Source organism: Littorina saxatilis, linkage group LG3 (genome assembly GCF_037325665.1).
Source record: "Littorina saxatilis isolate snail1 linkage group LG3, US_GU_Lsax_2.0, whole genome shotgun sequence".
Lineage (NCBI taxonomy): Eukaryota > Metazoa > Mollusca > Gastropoda > Littorinimorpha > Littorinidae > Littorina > Littorina saxatilis.
The window spans coordinates 4324798-4349446 of record NC_090247.1 but is presented as its reverse complement, the minus strand read 5'-3'; the positions used below and the strand labels follow the sequence as shown (position 1 = coordinate 4349446).

Sequence of the window (24649 nt, the reverse complement as noted above, 5' to 3'; positions counted from 1 at the left end):
ATGAATACGCTATGCGTTTTAAAGCCTGCGTATGCCGACGTATGGGACATTTGAATAAGTACGCTGGCGTACGTCGAATACGTCATGGGTACGTTTTGTATACGTTAAGAGGACGCTGAAGCACGCTGGCATACGTCGTAGTACGCTGACCATACGTCGAGAATTTTTGTGCATGCACAAAACTTTGCTGCGTGCTCAGCGTACTACGACGTATGCCAGCGTGCTTCAGCGTCCTCTTAACGTATACAAAACGTACCCATAACGTATTCGACGTACGCCAGCGTACTTATTCAAATGTCCCATACGTCGGCATACGCAGGCTTTAAAACGGTCGTGTGACAGGGCCATATACGCGCAACTCGTTATGAATACGCTATGTATACGCCCAAAATTGAAAAAAAATCGATAGTTCAGCGTATGTCAGCGTTTTAGGGAAATTTTGATACGTCGGCATTCGCTGGCCGCTAATACGTCAAGGTGTGACAGGGCCATTAACAAGGCACTTCTCAACAACTATGCTTCGTCTAAGTTACTTTACGCTGTCAAAAGTCGAGTGAACATCGGCCATGTGGACAACACTTAACCCCTGTCGTCGTAGCATCGGCCATGTGGACAACACTTAACCCCTGTCGTCGTAGCATCGGCCATGTGGACAACACTTAACCCCTGTCGTCGTAGCATCGGCCATGTGGACAACACTTAACCCCTGTCGTCGTAGCATCGGCCATGTGGACAACACTTAACCCCTGTCGTCGTAGCATCGGCCATGTGGACAACACTTAACCCCTGTCGTCGTAGCATCGGCCATGTGGACAACACTTAACCCCTGTCGTCGTAGCATCGGCCATGAACTCTCCGTGACACCGTCTGTACTGAATGTGGATTCGGATTAACAAGAAAAAATAAAAATAAATGTTACGTAGATTACACTCTTTACTGTTTGGTTTTTCGGCAGTTTGCAAACTGAAATCGTTACGCCTGATATCAATTCGGCGAAGTCGCGAAGTCTACTGCACGAACATCGCTGCATGACTTCTTCTTCTTCTTCTTCTTCTTCTCCTTCGTTCATGGGCTGAAACTTCCACGTTCGCTCATGTTATTAGCACGAGTGGATTAATTTTTTACGTGTATGACCGTTTTTACCCCGCCATTCAGGCAGCATACGCCGATTTCGGGGGAAACTGCTGCATGACTGACACTGAATTTTCGGTAAAAGATCTTCGCCCAGAAGGACAGCTAGCTTCCTTATCGTAAACAGATCACAACAGATCTGTCCAGCCTTTTAAATGGGACAAAAGCGTCCTTCTGTTTTGGCAAATACTGACCAACAAATCAACAGACTTGCTGCTCTCTGCAGTATAGATACGATTTTTTCCCTAAATAAAGGACACAGAAGTAGGTGTACGTTGTTCAATCAATTCAGCAACAACAAAAAGTGCCAATTTGCACACACAAACACCTCTACTGATTACAACTTCCGTGGCTAATTAATTTAACGCAGACACACACCATAAACTTGGAAAGACCCTAAGCTACTGTACTCATTTGGCTAATTCAATAACAAAGCACAGCACAAAACTTTCAAAAAACAAGAGACTTACCAATAGGTTTCCTCCTGGGATTTTTTACATTTATTTTTTATTTGTTTTTGCAGCCGCAGAATGTATAATATTATGTATTTTGCAAACTGAACAATCAGCTAACAAAAATATTCCTAGTATGCATGAGAACTACGAGCAACAGCTTCACAAAGTTGATTAGAAAGATGAAAATAGCCTAGAGTGGCAAAAGAGTGTATGTGCAGAGTGAACACTTTTTGACGAATTAATGTCCTTGACGAACGCAAGTGCCAATCCGCGAAATCCCTCTTTTATAAAAGAAGATCGAACGGCCCATGGGAAGCAGTCAGGATGTTTAATTTTGGCATTTGTCCAAGTGGATGGATACAAAAGCCTGCCCACATGTGACATTGTGAGCCGAACTGTTTTCTGGGGAAGGAGCGGGCCTTTAAAAATTGTGTCAAGCAAGACTGAGGCTCCCCCCCCCCCCCCCATGATAAAGAAGAAGGAAAAAACCTATCATGTAGCAAGACAACGCGAAGAGAAAAAGGAGCCAAAGCAATAGACAACTCAATAGTCTCATTTCGCCTATAGTGACGCTCACACCAGGAAAGACTTGCATTACCTGTGACAAAACTCGACTGTAGCATTTGAACTGGGTATTTTGGGTCTCTCTTTGATAAAATGAAAAATGAAAAGTAAAAAGGTACATTTTCCGGGTAAGAGGGGGGGGGGGGGCTTCCAGAACCCAGCCGCCCCCCCCCCCCCCCCCCCCGTCCGTTTCATATCCAGCTCTGATAAGGAAAGTATGCTTGAAAAAAGCCTGAAAGATCTACAGAGGTCTCTCGAACAATTAAGGCCTAAAAGTTAGGCTGCGAGTTTTCCAAAGTGTGTCGAGCATGGGGTCCCCCCAAAAGGGTAAGAAAACTTTAAATCTAACCAGACACGCTAAGAGTAAAGGGTGGTAAAGTAGTAGACAACTCAACAGTCTAACTTCCCTCAGTGACACTCAGGGCAAGGAAGACCCTGCATTACCTGTAACAAAGAAGGACTGTTATCAAAGCGTCACATCCTCCTATACTGACCGGAGGGGACGAGGTCGTGTCAAACTGGCAGGGTAGAAACGGGGAGGGGGGATAGTAGGTCCCGGTGTTGTAAATAGACATTTAAAAAAAAAGACCTAAACAGAACGCGGACTTGTCCACGGACGTCAATTCAGCCACCATCTTTCTCGAAACTGGCGAAACGGACTCTAGACACTGTACTGAATAGAGGGCTAGCCACAGACTCTTTCTATGTCTGTGGGGACTAGCCCTATCAGCGAAAAATCCGCGTTATCTTGCATAGGCTTGCGAGATCTACCTGAAAGTGCTGGTAGGTTTATCTCCGGTTTCGGTCAGTGAAGCGAGACTGAATGACGTGGTCGATTAGACGGCCACATTACGTGCGCACCTAAATATTTCATCCTTTGTATTACCGACCTATCTACTGTTCGTTGTTTCGCGTTTAATGCAAAGCGTGAACATTGTTGTGCATGAATGGAAAATAAAATCAACGTGAACGTTATTAAATCATTACTTTGTATCAATTTTATGTTCCAGAACCGCGGTTGGATGTGTACTAACAGTCATGTGGGTATAGTGAACAGAGAAAGTTCTGAAAAGAACGCGGATTTCCATTTCCCAAACATACAGCTTATTTAATTAAAAATCAATTGATCAGGTTTTGGTTCCCAAGTAGTTATATAACATAACATAACATAACATAACATAACATAACATAACATAACATAACATAACATAACATAACATAACATAACATGGGGATTGCAGTCAGCTTGTAATGTTACCGATATATACGTCTGGGCTTGCGCGCGGTTTGTTCGAATCTTCATTTAAAACCATCTAAAAGTTAATTGTCGCTTATCTGTACCCTCGGGTATTTGAAAACAGGAGGCGTTAATTTGACTCACGAAAAACCAACTACCGTGCAGTCAACCAAGGCAAATTGGTCCCGTCCTAAACTTTGTGTGAACACTTAGTTGAGGGAAAATTGTGCAATACCTAAATATGGCCGACAACGCCATAGCAATGCCTCCAGCGACCATGCGGAGACAACGAGACAGAGATATCGATTTACACACAGATAGACAAAGACGAACAGACGCCGGTCTCACATCATGACTGGCACAAGCAAGATTAAGATGGACGATATATCGATACTATTTTAAGTGGTTGGCTCTCCTTTGATGAGATACGACATCGATTGAACAAACCAACTTAATTATGTCTCTTCTTCACCCCTCCCCCCTCCCCCTCCCCATCTAATGTGACATCTCTGGCGTCAGAAGCGATGCAAAGTTCGAAAAAACGAATAAATGCGTCACAGAAAAGTTCTGTGTCTTCTTACGCCTGTCTCCCGAGGAAATGGCAAATAAATTCGAGAATTCAGCTTGTCTCGGTGAAAAATAATTGTAAGGTCACCTCCAGGCTGTGAAGGTATCGGTATCATATCACATTAAAGCGATACTGCTGGAGGAGCATACGGCCTGAAGAAAAGACGTTTCAGGTTTGAACTTAAAGGCACAGCCGTCCCCGAGAAGTTCGACTCACCATCTGCGATCGGGCTAGACCTTTACATGGGACCGATCCATCCCTCCACTCGGGCTAGACCTTTACATGGGACCGATCCATCTCTCCACTCGGGCTAGACCTTTACATGGGACCGATCCATCCCTCCACTCGGGCTAGACCTTTACATGGGACCGATCCATCCCTCCACTCGGGCTAGACCTTTACATGGGACCGATCCATCCCTCCACTCGGGCTAGACCTTTACATGGGACCGATCCATCCCTCCACTCGGGCTAGACCTTTACATGGGACCGATCCATCCCTCCACTCGGGCTAGACCTTTACATGGGACCGATCCATCCCTCCACTCGGGCTAGACCTTTACATGGGACCGATCCATCCCTCCACTCTGGCTAGACCTTTACATGGGACCGATCCATCCCTCCACTCGGGCTAGACCTTTACATGGGACCGATCCGTCTCTCCACTCGGGCTAGACCTTTACATGGGACCGATCCATCTATCCACTCGGGCTAGACCTTTACATGGGACCGATCCATCCCTCCACTCGGGCTAGACCTTTACATGGGACCGATCCATCCCTCCACTTGGACACATACCAACAATCAACACCTGACTGCTTGCTGTTGTGAGTTGGAGTGTGTTTGTGTGTGTGTGTGTGTGTGTGTGTGTGTGTGTGTGTGTGTGTGTGTGTGTGTGTTGATTAAGTTTTAACATTTTTACAAGTTTAACTGTATTTTAGTGTGTGTGTGTGTGTTAATTACGTTTTTAACATTTCACAAGTTTAACTGTATTTTAGTGTGTGTGTGTGTGTGTGTGTGTGTGTGTGTGTGTGTGTGTGTGTGTGTGTGTGTGTGTGTGTGTTTTATCTGTGGTCATGTGCCTGTGATCCGGATGTATTACATCACACAGTACCGTGACACTGTCGATCCAGATCTGACTGAAGACGCCGGTGAACGACCTCCAGCCGTCTATCGTCTACCCTCATTGCTTAAGAGACCCAAACGTGTTTGTTGTTGTTGTTGTTATTGTTGTTGTTGTTGTTGTTGGCAGTAATGGTGGTAGTGGTGATGATGGCGGTGTTGGCTGCTGAGCTTGTATGATGGTGGTGATAGTTATGATGATTCTGTGCCGCGGGCGTGTGTGTGTGCGTATGTGTGTGAGTGTGTGTGTGTGTGAGTGTGTGAAAGAATTGAGTTTCCAGGAGAGAGAGAGAGAGAGAGAGAGAGAGAGAGAGAGAGAGAGAGAGAGAGAGAGACAGGGACAGAGACAGAGAAAGACAGAGAAAGACAGAGAAAGAGACAGACAGAGACAGACAGACAGGCAGGCATGGAGCAGACATTTAGGTATGCACGTGAAAGATAGCGTGCACTTACAAGAGGATGTGCGTGCACACTTGCATGCATTTGTTAATATGCCGATGTCTTGTTGTGTGTGTTAATATGCCGATGTCTTGTTGTGTGTGTTAATATGCCGATGTCTTGTTGTGTGTGTTAATATGCCGATGTCTTGTTGTGTGTGTTAATATGCCGATGTCTTGTTGTGTGTGTTAATATGCCGATGTCTTGTTGTGTGCGAAATCCACACGAAGACGAAATGCAGTCAGCGGTATAAAAACATCGCAACTGCACTTTGCTCCCTGTTTGCTTCCATACCAAAAACGCCTCCAGACACGGGAATTTTGGGAGCAGAGGCAACAGCTCCGCTTGAACCTCAGAAACCAAATGTGCCTCCAGACACACAGATCCCTTAGACGGCCGAGGCTGTGGCCTCTAAGGTTCTCTTGTACCAAACCGCCTCCTGACTCTGCATCAGATTGCTTGCGCTGGCATCTGCTTACATAGACCCACATAAGTCACCACCGAGTGGTAGACACAGACGACATTTGGTAGCACTGACTGCCAGCTTCACGGTAATGCGTACCCCTAGCGCGGCTCTGATTGGGTGGGAATGTTCTGAGCAAAACACTATGTGTTACTCCATACCCCCCGCCCTCCATGGAACTTCTTGACCCCAACAAATTGGGGGGGGGGGGGGGGGGGTTGCCCAGTCGGTAGAGGCGCTGGCTTTAAAACCGGTTGTTACTATCAGCGTGGGTTCAACCCCCAAGTTCGGCGCGGGATGTGTGTCCCAGAGTCAACTTTGTGCAGACTCTCCTCAGTGTCCGAACACCCCCGTGTGCACGCATGCGCACGATAAAGATCCCAGGGTCACAGCGAAAGCCTCAGGCCTTGGAAACACGAATACATGCATGCAAAAATATGAAGCCCGGGTGTCCGTTCGGCCAGCAGCCAATAAAGTAATAATTTATTTTCAGCACTGACCCAAGACGACCCAACCCGGTCCGGTCCCTAGCCCATTTCAGGTCTCCTCTAGCAGCCGGCAACCAGCTGTCTACATCCCCCCCCCCCCCCCCACCTCCCGCATTTTTATTTTTTATTTTCATACAAAGCCGGGTTTCCCCGTGTAACATGCCCCTAATGGCTTTGCTGTGAGGACGTAAAACTTACATTTTCCCTCTTTGCTCCCTGTCGCGATTATAGCAGAAAATCCTCACAAATCTTCTGCTATAATCGCAGGGAGTATTGTTGAAGGGCAAAGTGAGTACCCAAGCTTTTCCGTACGTAATAAGCACGTAATAAGCCACGACTGCGTCGAACGAAAAAAATGAGCTGGAGAAAAGTGTGGAAAAGCTTGCAACGGGGACCAAGAAAATGAAGTTATTTTTACCGCGTCAGCTTGCCGGGATGTGTGTGTCACGTGTCAGAGGTGGGACTTTGTGTGTGTGTAAACATGTGTGTGTGTGTGTTTGTGTTTGTGTGTGTGTAAACATGTGTGTGTGTGTGCCTGGTGTGTTTGTGTTTGTGTGTGTAAACATGTGTGTGTGTGTGTGGTGTGTGTGTGTGTTTGTGTCGTGTGTGTGTGTGTGTGTAAACATGTGTGTGTGTGTACATGTGTGTGTGTGTGTGTACATGTGTGTGTGTGTGTGTGTGTGTGTGTGTGTGTGTACATGTATGTGTGTGTGTGTGTGTGTGTGTATATATCTATATATATATACGACTTGTGTCTGTGTGTGTGTGTATCTGTCTGTCTGTGTCTTCGCGATGCACGGCCAAAGTTCTCGATGGATCTGCTTCAAATTTGGTGGGCTTATTCACAGAGACCCCGGACACAACCTGATCGATCAGATATTTCAACACGTGCTCTCAGCGCGCAGCGCTGAACCGATTTTCGTTTTTCACTGCACGTTACTATTTTTAGATCTCCCTTCCTTCGTGCGCCGGCGTCAATTCATATTCCCGTTTGTACGTTACTATATTTAGAAGGTCACTGCACGTTACTATTTTTAGATCTCCCTTCCTTCGTGCGCCGGCGATGCCGGTGTAACACGAGAAAATTACTCCCACGAGATTTTTACTCCGGAGTAAACATTTCGTACGAAAAAGTTACTCCCTTTACGAAAAAAGCACTCCCCCATTGCACGAGAAAATTACTCCCCAAGACAGGTGAGTTCCGAGTAAACATTTCGTACACAATTTTACTCCCCTGACGAATAAATAACGAATAAATTACTTCACCTCAACACGAGCAATTGAACTTCCCATGCCAGGTGTACGATATTTTTACTCCCTTGTCCCCTGTTAGTTCTTGGTGGTGGAAGGGGGGGAAGGAGGGTAGCGCGACATTCGTGTGCGCGAGATCACTTATTGGCATTATCCCTTCGCCCGCATCCCATTTTTGCGTACGAGATTTTTACTGGAAGTAAAAAAAAATGGGGAGTAAAAATTTCGTGGAGGGAGTAATTTTTTCGTGCCTTGGGGAGTTCTTTTCTCGTACGAAAAGTGTACTCGGAGTAAGAATTTCGTACGAAATATTTACTCCGGAGTAAATTTTTCGTGGAGTAAAAATTTCGTGTTACACCGCCGTACACCCGGCAAAGCCGGGTCCCCGGCGACGGCCGGGTATTCGGCTCTACTTCTTCCCGGCGAAGCGGGTAATCATCTAGTATATATATATATATATACATGTGTGTGTGTGTGTGTGTGTGTGTGTTAGTGTGTACAACAAGTGTGTGCATGTGTGTGTGTGTGTGTGTGTGTTCGTGTGTGTGTATTAGTGTGTATAATCGTGAATGTGTACGTTAGTGCGAGTACATATTTGTAACAATCAAAAACCTAAACAACAATTAAAAAAACACGACAAAAACACCAATCGCGTGTCTTGTTGACAAAGATGCTATAAAATTCAAATCAACGACAAATCACACGAAGCACAGAAAGCAGCCAGGTCGTGGAGGTTTTACATTGTAAACCGAAGTGTTCCAGTTTTGAACACACTTTGTGTAACCAGTTGTGAACACTGTGAGACCAACTATTTAATTCCACTGGAAAAAGTAACACACATGGTAAACTCTTTCAGTTGTTTACCATGTGTGCTGCTTTTGCTATCAGAATAATTATAGTATTTCACACATTTTCTCATTTCTCATTACTTTATTGTCCCATCGCTGGGAAATTCGGGTCGCTTCCTCCCAATGGAAAGCTAGCAGCAACGGAGTCGCGCTACCCAGGTGTCTGCGTGTTTAGGTGTATTCAGCCACCTGCACTTATGGCAGAATGACCAAGGTCTTTTACGTGCCATTGTGATGACACGGGGGTGGGACATGGCTTCCGTCTCTGGGTCTGCACATAAAGTTGACCCGTGTCCGTCCCGGCCCGAATTCGAACCTGCGACCTTCCGATCACAAGTCCAGTGCTCTACCAACTGAGCTACCGGGCCCTGGTTGCAACAAGTGTGTTGAAAAGAGGAACACTTCGGTTTGCAGTCGGTTTATACAATATATTATTCAAGTTGGAGAAAGTTCTTGTCCCACGTACAAGCCTGAAGTCATCTATGATAGGAAACGTGATCGCTTGCAAGACACAATTCCTTCTCAATTTTCCTTATCGCTTGACATGATTTCGACAGATCTTACATTTACAATTGATATGTTACACGACACTGACACGGATGGTCTCAATGTTACACGGGAAATGGGTCCCATGCTCAAGTTCCGTGGTAAAACGGCTACATGTCAATAGTAACAGTATGTGAATCAAGACTTCCGGTGTAACACGAGAAAATTACTCCCACGAGATTTTTACTCCGGAGTAAACATTTCGTACGAAAAAGTTACTCCCTTTACGAAAAAAGCACTCCCCCATTGCACGAGAAAATTACTCCCCAAGACAGGTGAGTTCCGAGTAAACATTTCGTACAAAAATGTTACTCCCCTGACGAATAAATAACGAATAAATTACTTCACCCCAACACGAGCAATTGAACTTCCCATGCCAGGTGTACGAAATTTTTACTCCCTTGTCCCCTGTTAGTCTTGGTGGTGGAAGGGGTGGAAGGAAGGTAGCGCGACATTCGTGTGCGCGAGATCACTTATTGGCATTATCCCTTCGCCCGCATCCCATTTTTGCGTACGAGATTTTTACTGGAAGTAAAAAAAAATGGGGAGTAAAAATTTCGTGGAGGGAGTAATTTTTTCGTGCCTTGGGGAGTTATTTTCTCGTACGAAAAGTGTACTCGGAGTAAAAATTTCGTACGAAATATTTACTCCGGAGTACATTTTTCGTGGAGTAAAAATTTCGTGTTACACCGGCTCAACATTAGCTTCCTTTCAGTTTTGATAGCACCGCAAGGACGGACACGTGGGACAGTTGTGTTCACTGTTCGAAAAGAACAGTGATAATAAATAGAGTGTCTCGGCAAATTTGAGTTCTGAAAATGTACGTGGTATTACGGAAACAGGTTGAAAACAGCGACTGTGTGTGAAGAAGGGGGGGGGGGGGGGGGGGGGGGGGGAGAAATGAATGACTCGAGTTGTACGCACAAACGCACGTGTCCTTACCCGAGGGAAGAAGCATCAAGTACCGTAGAATACATGTTCGTGGTCACTGAACTTCGTACACACCGACACAGGCTGTAAGTCGCTGTTGATGGAGACAAGTTCCTATGAGATAATCCCAACCTGTTCGAAGTTTGATAGAAATGACAGCAGAGAGATATCGGAATAAACTGCTCTTTATTTTCTTTGTTCTCCTTTAAAGTTTGTGGTTGGCGTGGAATGCAGGTCAAAACGTAAATACGTCAGCACGGCACGTCCGGGAAAAGCTCCAAGTTCCTTGCAGTGAAATCAGAGCACCAGTCTTCAAAACGCAAAAAAAGTTAGATTTGTTTTTATACAGAAAAAAAACCCACACACAAGGCGTTTCTGTATCACTTCCAGCCGAAGTTCTGAAGGCCAAACTAATCACACACACACACAGATATAAAAAACCAAACTCTATAGGATACTCCGTCTTCCTTCTCAGTTAATAAGTTTCCTTGCTCGATCAGCATACAGTATTTCGTGTTAACATGACACACATATATCCACACACCACACTACACACACACGAGGAGGAAAAACGTGGATTATCCCCACAAGATGACAGACGGAAAACGAATGCGACCTACATCTAGTAGAACCATAAGGAAAAGTCACGCTGGCGTACAAATCCTATGTCTGTATTCTGTTTCTCCTTTTACCCTTGTTAAGTGGTTCTTGTATAGAATATAGTCAATGTTTGTAAAGATTTTAGTCAAGCAGTATGTAAGAAATGTTTAGTCCTTTGTACTGGAAACTTGCATTCTCCCAGTAAGGTCATATATTGTACTACGTAGCAAGCCCCTGGAGCAATTTTTTGATTAGTGCTTTTGTGAACAAGAAACACTTAACAAGTGGCTCTATCCCATCTCCCCCCTTTCCCCTTTCCCTCGTCGCGATATAACCTTCGTGGTTGAAAACGACGTTAAACACCAAATAAATAAATAAAGAAAGAAAGATGTCTGTTGCTGCACAATAACCACACTATTTTTTTTATTTTTTTATTTATTTTTTTTTAAAAGAAAGAAAGAAATAAACACAAAATAACGCCGGCTCCAGGCCGGAAGTGCAAAAAAAACCAAAAAAAACCAACCCAGGGTAAAAGAACAAAAAGGCCAGACAAGATAAAAGAGAAGGGCAGGTGAAAGAGATAAACGACAGAAGAACAATAGCAGAAGGACAGGGGTGGGGGTGAGGGGGGTGAGGGGGGGTAAAGGAGAATGGTGGCCACAAGGTAAGAACTGTTCGTCGGTGGTGTGTCTTGGAGATGTTAAAAGGGGGGTTCCACTGAATACACTTATAGTCTGACTCAGTGGCTGTCGTGACCAGGTAAGCCAGCTCTTGTGGGCTGTATTCGCTTCGTCTATTTGCTACACAACAACCCCCCTTTTAAGACCTCGAGAAAATCCGCTATAAAATCCGCTATAAAAAGGAAGGAGTCTTAAAATGGGGGTACATTGACACAGGTTATAAACAGAACATCTGAAAAAGCAATGTCCTAAAATGAGGGGGGGGGGGGGGAGTCTCAAATTGGGGGGGTCTTATATTAAAGGGGGGGGGGGTTCACTGTGGTACCTGTTTAAAACACACCTGCCGCAATCATTGCGTACGTGACAATTGAGCAATCAGTTGACATAATGCAGAACAAGCGGATGGGGAATTAATAATGAAGTGGTAATGAGCACTGATTTAAATGAGACACAACAGAACACGACGGGGGAGTTGGGAGAAAGAGGGGGGGGGGGGTGATGGAGGCAAGAGGGTGTGCGATAATGACAGATTCACACTCACTACTACACACAAAAGAGTGGGTGGGGGTGAGGTGGTGGGGGTGTGGTACGCGGAAGAGAGCTGGAATTATGCACAGGCACACGACAGGTGGTTATGAACGGTGGGGGGGGGGGGGGGGGGGGGGGGGGGGGTCGATTCTGCAGTAGTATCTCTAGTGAAAAAAAACCATTGACCCTATCAACGTTTAAAACTATAATGCAGTTTGAAGTTGGATTATTTCGTTGACGTTTAAAAATCGGTATCATTAACCTGACAAATTATTTACCATGCAGTGCATACAAGACAGTGCACAATCCTCGGTGTATGAGAAAAATGTGACTGATGGGGATTCTGCCTCCCCCCCCCCCCCTCACACACACACCACACACACACCCACACGAACAGATGATTTAATTGGCAATCTAAAAACGGAAACAACTAGGAAACAATTAACATACAAAATTCAGTTATCCCTTTCCCGGGCCATGAGTGAATTGTGACTAACAGAGATTATTGCACAGAAAAAAGCAGCGTTATGGATTATTTTACTGACGTTTTGAAACCGAAATGTATTTGTATGTTGTTATCATAAGGGGGCTGCCCGAACTGAAGAAGGAAGTGATTATCGTGAAGTGCCATCGAAACCCCTTCACATTGTTATCTCTTTCCGCTTCCGAGGTAAACGAGTGAAACTGGGGCGCGTGCGCACAAACACGCACGCAGACAGACAGACGGACAGACAGACAGACAGACCGACGGACAGACGAACAGATACACATGCACACTTGTGCACGAGCACAAACACACACACACACACACACACCCACACACACAAATACACACACACACACACACACACACACACACACACACACACACACACACACACATATTGCTTTCTGTTACAATCTATTCCCTACCCACCCATTTCTCTCTCTCTCTCTCTTTCTCTCTCTCTCTCTCTCTGTCTCTCTCTCTTTCTTTCTCTCCTCTCTCTGTCTCTCTCTCTGTCTCTCTCTCTCCCCCTCTCTCTCTCTTTCAGTTTCTTTCTCTGTCTGTCGGTCGGTCTGTCTGACAGACTGAATCTATTTGTTTCTCTCAGTCTGTCTCTTTGTTTTCTTCCGGGGTGACATCCCAGAATAAAAACCTTCAGTGTGTGTGTGTGTCAGTGTGTGTGTGTGTGTGTGTGTGTGTGTGTGTGTGTGTGTGTGTGTGTGTGTGTGTGTGTGTGTGTGTGTTCGTGTGTGAGAGTCAGAGAGGGGAGAGAGAGAGGGAGAGAGAGAGAGAGAGAGAGAGAGAGAGAGAGAGAGAGAGAGAGAGAGAGAGAGAGAGAGAGAGAGAGAGAGAGAGAGAGAGAGAGAGTTCAATGTCAGAATCAGGACTGTCGCATTTTGCAGATTCATTTAGTAGGCCATTGGCAAGGGACAAAAAAATGATTATTAAAATCTTCAGGGGAGATGGTTGTGGCAGACCGATTTGAGTTCTGTTGAGAGAGAGAGAGAGAGAGAGAGAGAGAGAGAGAGAGAGAGAGAGAGAGAGAGAGAGAGAGAGAGAGAGAGAGAGAAAGAGAGAGAGAGAGAGGGTGAGAGAGAGAGAGAGAGGTCTTCTTGTCCCGGAATTCGGAAGAGCACGGGTTAGTTTCACATAGATCTATAAACGGCGTTTCCGGTCGCCCATGACGCATCTGAGACAAACTCATTTTGATACACGGAAAAACATATATATCATGCACAAGACATTCATCACTAAAGCCCTCAGAACACAAAATAAACTCACTTTTTAGGGGCTACAACAACTTTTGATTTTTTAAAAAGAACCCACATTTCACAACTATTTAGAAAAAAGATATAGTCCGGATCGTGTCTTATTTAAAAGAAAGACTTCATTGAATATGTAAAGTGTCCTTCTTTTTATCATACACATACGATAGCACTGAACGCGCCTTGTGGCCTACATTGGGGGAAGCGGGAACATAGAATACGCTTTCAGTAAGAATGTCCGTGGTGTGTGGGTATGTGTGAGGGTGGTGGTGGGGGTGGTTGATGGTGTAAGGTAGTTTCTTCTTGACAATTCAGGTAGAAAGTCCACGTAATTTTAATTCGTTTCGAAGAAAAGCCTTGATTGTGTTATTTGAGGAAACCAAAACGTCAGTTGGATCACATCGCATATCATAGACACACTTATAAGCTCGCATACACACACATGTAAAAACTACAAACAAGCATCACGCGCAGGCTAACACAAGCAAACACATGAAAAGAAAGACAGACAGACGGACACTCGAACGAGCGAGCGAGCGAGCGAGAGAGAGAGAGAGAGAGAGAGAGAGAGAGAGAGAGAGAGAGAGAGAGAGAGAGAGAGACAGTGACAATGACAATTCTTAATTTAACGAGGGTAGCAGATTAAGCAGTGGTCTGCTTTTTTACAGGCGGAGAGAGAGAGAGAGAAAGAGAGAGCGAGAGAGAGAGAGAGAGCGAGAGAGAGAGAAAGAGAGAGAAATAGAGAGAGAAAGCGAGAGACAGAGAGAGACAGAGACAGAGAGAGAGAGACATAGACAGAGAGAGAAATATATAGAGAGAGCGAGAGACAGAGAGAGAGAAATAGAGACAATGACAATGACAATGACAATGACAATGACAAATCTTTATTTTTCGAGGGTGACAAGAATAAGCATAGATATGCTTTTTTGCATCTGGCCCTCGCCCTAAAGAGGGACTAAACTATTTTACTATAACTATGACTAGGGAAAAAAAGGTTACATAAAAACATTAATGGTAGAACATATAAGTTTATGTACATGAAGCGCATTATGTAGAAGCATTGTAGATCATAAGGTAGTGTTCAAAATTGGGTGTAAAGCAATGAAGATAAACGGAAAGTAACCCAACAATACATTAGCTCAGCAAAACAATGTATTACAGAGCCAAATCTTCGTGATTTTGTCACAATAAACCATAATTCCGATAATGAACAACTGTATACAAAGAAAACATACCAATCAAGTTTATTTGTTCATAGAGTTCATTAAATGGAAAGAATATTTGGTTCTAAAAGAATCTGTGTTGGTGGATTGCCGCAGGGCGTCCGGAAGAGCGTTCCAGAGGCTGCTTCCTGAATAAACAAGACTTGATTTAAATAGGTCTATCCTAGGAAGAGGAGTGTTTAGTTTTATAAAGTGGTGCGAATTCTTCAAAGAGAACTTTGAGCAAATGGTTTCGGGTGCATTTTCTGTCATAATTTTATGCATCATTATTCCTTTGTTGTAATTCATTCTTGACTTCAGAGGTAGGACCCCTATGTTGATGTAGTCTGAGTCGGTGAGAGTAGTCTGTTTGAGTAATACTACTTTTAGCGCTCTTTTGTGTAATCTGCTGAGTAGCTTTAGGGAATTATCACTTGCAGAGTCCCATAGAGTGGATGCGTAATCAATAAGAGACTGAATATGAGCAGTGAAAAATAACTTCCTGGCTTGACAATTAAGGAAGTGTTTAATTCTAGATAAGAGGTACACTTTCTTTGACACTAATTTACTAAGTTGTTCAATGTGAGTTGACCAAGACAGGTTGTTATCGATGTGGACACCTAGAACTTTGTGATGGTCGACTTTTTCCACTATATTGCCGTCAATCATTAAATCGGGACCAGTTGAGGTAAAATTCTGTCGTTTTTGTCTAGTTGTAATTATCATATATTTGGTTTTCTTTGGGTTAAGAGACATGTGATTTAGGTCAGTCCATTCTGTCAGCTGGTTTAGACTTCCTTGGAGGGATTCTGATAAGCGAGTTAAATTTTTGTTACTGGAGTGAATTGTGGTATCATCTGCAAAAAGTTCACATAAATGTTGAATATAAAGGGGGAGGTCATTAACATATATTGAGAAGAGCAGAGGTCCTAATACCGATCCTTGTGGTACACCGTAATCTACAGCTTGCATGCTCGATGCTCTAGTGTTTGTAAGAACTGTCTGTTGTCTGTCAGAGAGGAATGAACTAACAAGATTGATAGTATCATATCCGACGCCATACAAACCGAATTTTCTAAGCAATAATGTGTGATCAATTACGTCAAAGGCTTTTGCAAAGTCTACGAAAATGGCACCACAGAATTCATTATCGTTTATTTTGTCCAACCACTGATCAACAAGAGAGATTAAGGCAGTGTGGCAGGAATGCTTAGCTCTAAATCCTGATTGTTTAGGATGGAATAAGTTGTTTTGGTTGAAATGTGTTAGGATGTGTTTGTTGATATGCTTTTCCAGTGGTTTTGATAACACAGACAAAATGGAAATTGGCCTATAATTTGAGGGGTCTCTTTTGTCACCTGATTTAAACAGAGGAATGACTTTAGCCTGTTTCAGGGCGACTGGAAAATATTTTTTGTCTAAACAGAGATTGTAAATGTAGGTAAGTGTTTCAGAAATTACGGGGGCTGACAATTTAAGAATCCTACCATCAAGCCCATCGAGCCCCCGGGTGCCTGTTTGCTTGAGGTGTGTAAGTGCGTGAAAAACTTCAGGTACTGTAAGAAGGGGAATTTTTGCTGGACATGAAATTTGTTTTGATTTGCAAAATTCTTCTAAAACTTTCAAATCATTTAATTTGGACTTGTCATTTTTAATCACAGTTTCAGCAATTTTGGAAAAATGTGTGTTTAAAGCATCGGGAGATATGTCCTTGATACAACTCGGATGACTGGCAGCCTTTTTATTCGTAAGTTCATTTATTGCCTTCCATATATTCTTTGAGTTTTGCTTTGAACTTGATGCTAGGTCACGAAAATATTTTATCTTTTTTGTTCGTTTAAGTGAATTTACCTTATTTCTCTGTTCTCTGTATTCCTCTTCCTTGCCAACCGACTTTAAAAAATCGCGATGGTCAATGGCATGTTGTAAATCATTATCAAACCATTTAGGTTTTACAATGTGCCTAACTCTCTTTATTCTCCACGGAGCATGTTTATCGTATATGTCATTGAAGGCACTAAGCCAATGTGTTAGGGCTTCGTCCGGATCCGTAAAATTGTAAGTATCAGATAGTGGGGAATTCCAAAGTTCATGTAGAAAGGTGTCTTCGTTAAATTGAGAAAAAGAGCGGTATTTTATTGTCTTGTGACCAACTTTAGGAATTTTGACACCCTTTCTTGACCATGTTAAACAGACAGGAAAATGATCGCTGCAACCATTGGCTGGAACACAACATTCGACAATATTATGGTGATCAGTAACATAGATATGATCTATCAGAGTACTGCTGGATGATGTGACTCTAGTGGGAGTGTTGACTATTTGTTTAAGATTATAGAGGTTAATCATATCAACCCACTGCTTGTTTTGTTTAAGCAAATCAACATTAAAGTCTCCCAACAGAATTGTTTCCTTTGACTCGAGCAGAACTGCATCTAACATCTGTGTAAAGTTATCTGACCAGTTTGCTCGCTCTGCGGGATTTCTATAACAAAATCCTATGAGGAGTGGAGGTGCTCCTCTCAACTTAACTTCAATCCACACAGATTCCACGAAGTTCTCAAGGTGTATTATTCGTGTATAACTAATTGATTCACTTATGTACAAAAGTATACCAGTTTCTCTACTTTGCTGAGGGTCTCTGCGTAACGTACTGTAACCTGGAATAACAACGTCAGAATCCGAAATCTGAGGTGTTAATCTTGATTCTGTGATCCCAAAAATGTGAAAACTTGTTCCAGTATTTAACAGCATTGTAGAAATATCATTGATTTTATTTATAGCATGGTTAATGTTCAGGTGCCCAACACGGAGACCCTGTTTTGTTGGCCATGTAGTAGGAGAGCTACTCATATTTAAGCTCAAGTAGCGTTTTGGGGCGTTTTTTGTTTGTTTGTTTGTTTAATTAAACAATATACTTATTGATACTGAATCAGCTAATTATCCAGTAAGCAAGACAACAAAATAATGAAGAGATACAAAACAGTGATGGAACCAAAATGATATATGACACTTTACGAAACACAACGTCAAGCGTAAATTAACTAGTAAAGAGACAAGGAACTGTTTCCGACGACAAACTAGGTAAACAGCGAAAACAAACAATAAGCAAGTAGAAAATCGAAAAGCAGACAAGCACAATTAGGAAACAGGAAAATAAAAATAAAACGGTACTGTTACCGTTTATAATGATAAAGAACCAAACTAAAACTACAGAACTAGTGTAATAGACTCTTAACAAGTCTGACACAAAGCAGTTGACACAAGAGTCAATGTTGACACACTTGTCGCTTAGAAACAGAAGTCACTTTCAATCCGATAGAAAAGGGCGAATCGCTTGACCGTCCGAACACACTGCTGTCACTAAAGCTTGTCCGATTAAAGGCGCACAATAAAGGAGCACGCACACATCGAGTCTCTGTCTCACGCAAGACAAAGAATGTGATTCTCGTCTCTTTGTGAAAGAGTTGCTGTGACAGCCTGAACCACAGCACAGTAAAAACGAAGGTAATATGAAGTTCAATCAGGAGGATAAAGGCCACGAAATCATGCTCACACCCTCACAAGGGTAAATTACTAAATGTTCGTGCAGTAGCACAGTCGTACATAAAAGTATGCAAAGTGTTACCATCATGGCAGATGACACCAATAATGCTGTATTGTCTCGCATTCTCTTACCGCACGCACACACAAACACACACACACACACACACACACACACACACACACACACACACACACACACACGCTCATACACACATGCGCTCACACACACACATACACACACACACACACACACACACACACACACACACACACACACTCATGTAAGAGTAATCCAAAAAATAAGTCGTCACACCTATGAAATACACTCCACGTGACATTACACCAGCGTACACATATCCGAGTTGTACTTGTAGTAGCCCTGGTAGCTGGAGGGTGGGGAACACTGTTGAAGATGTGGGAGCATGGGACCGTATGCACGGTGGGGTGGCACTGTGTTATGGTGTGTCTGGAGCGGGAATGATGAAGGAAGCATGTGGCGCGGGGGAGACCAAGGGGCTGCATATTGCCAGACATATGGAGGCACAGGGTAGGGCGGCCCCTCTCTGACTGCCTGATGGGACTGGCTGTAGTGCTGCTGATCGCTGGAGCGGCGCAGTCTGCAGACATCGTTGGTCTGTTTCGCAGAAGTCGTGGTTGTGTTGCCCGGCTGCTTTCGCTCCCCTAGGTGAGGGGGTGGGTGTGGGTAGGGCGTTGGACTGTTTCGCAACACAAGTTCCGGTCCCTGGTCGTGGTGGCGACTCGGCTGTCCGGTTCCGCGAGGGGTCTGCAGCAAAGGTCCCCGGCGCTGCGAAGTTGCAGCAGGCTGGCCGGTGTAGCGATGTGAGATTGGCCCCTCTGTCACCTTTCTCTCTCGGCCTCGTTGATCTTGTTCTTTGTCCACAATCTTTACATCGGCAAACTTGAGATTGCATGCCAGGCGTATGGTACCTTGCCGACTTGGGTGAAGGGCGTCCCGGTACAGGGCCTTGCGAGGGGCGCCACTGGCGGTGAGGAAGGTGTCAGTGTGGTCGGTAAACAAGACACACTCTCTGGCACAAGCCCTTTCCAGGGAATGATTGGAGGTCGCTACAGTCTTGCTCAGAGCGTGCTCTCCCTTTGGTGGCACAAGAGAGGAAGCATGTAGACGTGCTGCAGGAAACACCTTCTTCATGAGCTTGAACAATCCGGACCATGCTGTCTCTGTGATGGTGTTGTGTCGGCAAGTGTTGACCCCGATGTGGACGATTACTAGTTGAACCTGTTTGGATTGTGGAATGTTGGTCAACCAGTGCGTTAAATCGTCCACACAGAGGCCCGACACACTGAGGTTTTGGGACGCTTTGCCGGGAAACATGAGTTCTTCTCTGACAGTTCTCATCACCGAGTCACCGAGCAGCACGCGAGTGGTTGAAGAAGCTACTCGGAGCTCTGCCAGCTGCTGCCGTGGATTTAAGTTGTCGGGAGACTGAAGTTTCGCAGCAGATAGACGCAGTTTGTTTTCTCGTGTGATATTGATAGACTCTTCATTCGTGTCAGCGCCATTCTGTAGTACAGGCTGAGTGACTCTCTTAGGTAGAGCTGAACTTGTTTCCACCTCATCGTTCAGCGCTTCAAACCTGTTGAACGTTTCGACACCCGCATCGACTTGAGCGGGTATAGCTTCTACAGCTGTTTGTGACTCTGTTGTTGTTGTTGTTGTTGTTTTTTCTTTCCTGTTTGCAGCCTCTTTCTCTAGCTTTTGGTTTTGCCTTTTCAAGTCACCAAGCTGAGACTTTAGTGTATGGTTTTGCTTGCTCAGCTCAGTCATCTCCTTCCTCATGGTTGCTAGTGTGTCGTTGAATTTATTGCATTTCGTGTTAATGTGGTGTTTAAGGTCGCTTTTTATTTGTGCCTTCGCTGTCTCGATGAGGGACATGAACTCATCACGAAGTTCAGGGTGGTCCACGAGCAGAGAAGAGGAGTGTTCAGCGTTTGTTCCGTCCGACAGAGAGAGAGAGAGAGAGAGAGAGAGAGAGAGAGAGAGAGAGAGAGAGAGAGAGAGAGAGAGAGAGAGAGAGAGAGAGAGAGAGAGAGAGAGAACTCGAACTCGAACTCGAACTCGAAAACTTTATTACCGAGGGATGATAGCATTAGGTCCATATGGTCCTTTCTTACAGCTAGTCCCTACTATGATACACACATGAAACAAAGAACACATTGAAGAATAAAAAATAAAAAATAAATCACACACAAAAAATCAAATAAAACAAAATTATGTAGGGAAAATATAACAAAATAAAAATATAAAAAAAAAATTCAAAAGTGTGCTTGTTAATGGAAGCATACTATACACTTTCTCTTTCACACATCCTCACACACATTCGCACAAACTGTACACCGACTTAGTCGTTAGAGAGGTGCTTTCGGAGCTGTCTTTTAAAGAGAGAGAGAGAGGGGGGGAGAGAGAGAGAGAGAGAGAGAGAGAGAGAGAGAGAGAGAGAGAGAGAGAGAGAGAGAGAGAGAGCGAGCTGTTAATCAATAACGAAGTATGGTCACAGGTGTTTTTTTTAAATAATAAAACGGCTCCCTTATCCCGCTTCCTCCCCCACCCCCACCCCTCCCTCTTTGTACCTTACTACGCGTATAACGAGAAAAACAGACAAGCTAATCCCATATTATGCATTGCAGCACTTGGTTGCTTATGAATCGTATGTTTCACTTTATTTATCGCAAAGGTCTATTTATATTCCTGATGAATATGCATGTTTTGTTTCCTCTCTCATCTCTTCACTCTTTCGTCTCGCGCATGTCAGGAAACAGACGTTTATGTCTTCCTGTTGTGACGTTCTACACATGTATGGTGCAGCCCATTAATTCTTTTTCCGCCTAATGGGACATATAACTATGCCCAGACACATTTCCCTCTCTTTTTATATTTAGTCAAGTTTTGACTAAATATTTTAACATCGAGGGGGAATCGAAACGAGGGTCGTGGTGTATGTGCGTGTGTGTGTGTGTCTGTGTGTGTGTGTGTGTGTGTGTGTGTGTGTGTGTGTGTGTGTGTGTGTGTGTGTGTAGAGCGATTCAGACTAAACTACTGGACCGATCTTTATGAAATTTGACATGAGAGTTCCTGGGTATGAAATCCCCGAACGTTTTTTTCATTTTTTTGATAAATGTCTTTGATGACGTCATATCCGGCTTTTCGTGAAAGTTGAGGCGGCACTGTCACGCCCTCATTTTTCAACCAAATTGGTTGAAATTTTGGTCAAGTAATCTTCGACGAAGCCCGGACTTCGGTATTGCATTTCAGCTTGGTGGCTTAAAAATTAATTAATGACTTTGGTCATTAAAAATCTGAAAATTGTAAAAAAAAATAAAAATTTATAAAACGATCCAAATTTACGTTTACCTTATTCTCCATCATTTGCTGATTCCAAAAACATATAAATATATTATATTCGGATTAAGAACAAGCTCTGAAAATTAAATATATAAAAATTATTATCAAAATTAAATTGTCCAAATCAATTTAAAAACACTTTCATCTTATTCCTTGTCGGTTCCTGATTCCAAAAACATATAGATATGATATGTTTGGATTAAAAACACGCTCAGAAAGTTAAAACAAAGAGAGGTACAGAAACGCGTGCTATCCTTCTTAGCGCAACTACTACCCCGCTCTTCTTGTCAATTTCACTGCCTTTGCCATGAGCGGTGGACTGACGATGCTACGAGTATACGGTCTTGCTGAAAAATGGCATTGCGTTCAGTTTCATTCTGTGAGTTCGACAGCTACTTGACTAAATATTGTATTTTCGCCTTACGCGACTTGTTACATTTAGTCAAGTTTTGACTAAATGTTTTAACATAGAGGGGGAATCGAGACGAGGGTCGTGGTGTGTGTGTGTGTGTGTGTGTGTGTGTGTGTGTGTGTGTGTGTGTGTGTGTGTGTGTGTGTGTATGTGTGTGTGCATGTGTGTGTGTGTGTGGGTGTGTCTGTGTCTGTCTGTGCGTGTGTGTGTGTAGAGCGATTCAGACCAAACTACTGGACCGATCTTTATGAAATTTTACATGAGAGTTTCTGGGAATGATATTCCCGGATGTTTTTTTTCTTTTTTTCGATAAATACCTTTGACGACGTCATATCCGGCTTTTTGTAAAAGTTGAGGCGGCACTGTCACACCCTCATTTTTCAATCAAATTGATTGAAATTTTGGCCAAGCAATCTTCGACAAAGGCCGGACTTCGGTATTGCATTTCAGCTTGGTGGCTTAAAAATTAATTAATAATCATTAAAAATCTGAAAATTGTAAAACAAAATTGTTTAATAAAACGATTCAAATTTACGTTCATCTTATTCTTCATAAATTTTTTTTATTCCAAAAACATATAAATATGTTATATGTGGATTAAAAACAAGCTATGAAAATTAAAAATATATAAATTATGATCAAAATTAAATTTTCGAAATCAATTTGAAAACACTTTCATCTTATTCCTTGTCGGTTCCTGATTCCAAAAACATAGAGAGAGAGAGAGAGAGAGAGAGAGAGAGAGAGAGAGAGAGAGAGAGAGAGAGAGAGAGAGAGAGAGAAAGAGGGAGAGAGAGAGAGAGAGAGAGAGAGAGAGAGAGAGAGAGAGAGAGAGAGAGAGAGAGAGAGAGAGAGAGAGAGAGAGAGATGGGGGTGGTGGGATCTAACAACAGTCGTAATTTACTTTGTTTTGCCCCTTCTCCTCTTCCTACTCAACCTTTTTTCTTCTCGCGGTAAAAAGGTTTGAACGCAAACCCAGATTGTCATTGTCTTCACTTTGAAAATCGCTCTATACACATGTTGACAACAATCCTTCATCGCACCTTTCTAAAAAAAGATCCAATGCCCTGGCTGAGCGCAGATGTCAACTAACGGTGGCCTAGCTTCAATGTGTGGTCATTACGAAGCCTACTCTGAAAATAGCATAGCTTACGGTATTTATGCGTGAGCGTCGAATAAATTGTTGTAACGTACGTTGTCATTCCAGAGGTGTTCACACAATTCCAGAATAAAATGTAACATTGATTTTCGCCCGTCCTTGACAAAATATTAGAGCAAAGTCATGCTAGCAGTAAAAAAAAAAGAAAAAAAAAGAAGGGGAAACAAAACAACGAGCTGCCTAAACTGAAGAATTTCGAGCTGGCAGAAAGGAAGGAAGAAGGGAGAGGGGGTCAGGGTGAGAAGGCGTGTCGACATGGAATGTAGTAAAGTGAGGGACAGAGTAACCGAAACGAGTGAGTGATTGGGGGTAACAGGAAATGAGGGTGAGAGGGAGAGGGTTGGTTTGAAGTGGGATGAAATAGCCTGAGACTGAGTTACCAAAGTGAGTGACTGATGATGGCGCATTTGAAGGGAGAGTGGGGGTGATGACAATATGTGAGGGGGAAGGGGTGGAAGGGAGAAGATGAGGATGGTGAGATGTGATGAAAAAAGTAAAAAACCCCATCTCCTGCAGCCTTCAATTACCCAAGTCAATGATTGGGGACAGCAAGAACGGGGGAGGGGCGGGGTGGGGGCTGGGAGGGGGTTAGCAGGGCGAAGAAGAAGACAGAGAGAGAGACTCAGACTCAGACTCAGACTCAGAACTTTATTACAAAAGGATAAAGGTTTTAGGCAAAGCCTATTCTTCCAACCTGTCCTTTATACAACACATAAAGACAGACGAACATAACAAATAAAAATTCAATCATATAAGATATAGAAATACATTGTATGAATTGCAATACTATATGCAGTTACGGAATTATATAAGGAGAACTCAAAAATTACAAAATTACATTGACATAGTTAAGCCTTTCATTTTGAGAATTAAGTTGCTCAGATGAGCTACACATCCGTTAACACTAGTACAAAATGTTCAACAAAATAACAATCGAACAAGACATTTCATTCACGAATGATGTGTGAACGGGACTGTCTCTTAAACAATTTCACTGAAGTTGCATTTCTTATCTGTTGGGGGAAGGAGTTCCAGAGAAAAGCTCCCGAGAAGGCTAGGCTCGATTTGTAGAGGTCTATGCGAGGTATAGGAGGGATGATTTTTTGGGACCCATATCTTTTTGTGGCATGTTTGAAATGTGATTGCAAATATTTAGGACAGTCGTCATTTAGAATTTTATACATGAACACAGCCTTGTTTAACGTCAACTGATCTTTCAAGGGGAGGAAATTTAGGAGCTTTAGCTTTTCATCCGTGGACCTATTCAAATCATGCAGAATAAGTTTTGCAGCTCGGCGATGCAGGGAATTGAGTCTTTTTAAATGAACATCACTGCAGTTATCCCAAA

General features: G+C 43.4%; 1 protein-coding gene across 2 annotated transcripts in view; it reads right to left on the bottom strand.

The window, feature by feature from the left end:
* The window catches only part of LOC138961423 (CUGBP Elav-like family member 2), a 92720-nt gene that overhangs the window by 39738 nt on the left and 28333 nt on the right, over window positions 1-24649 (bottom strand). The gene's annotated exons all lie outside the window — the stretch shown is intronic.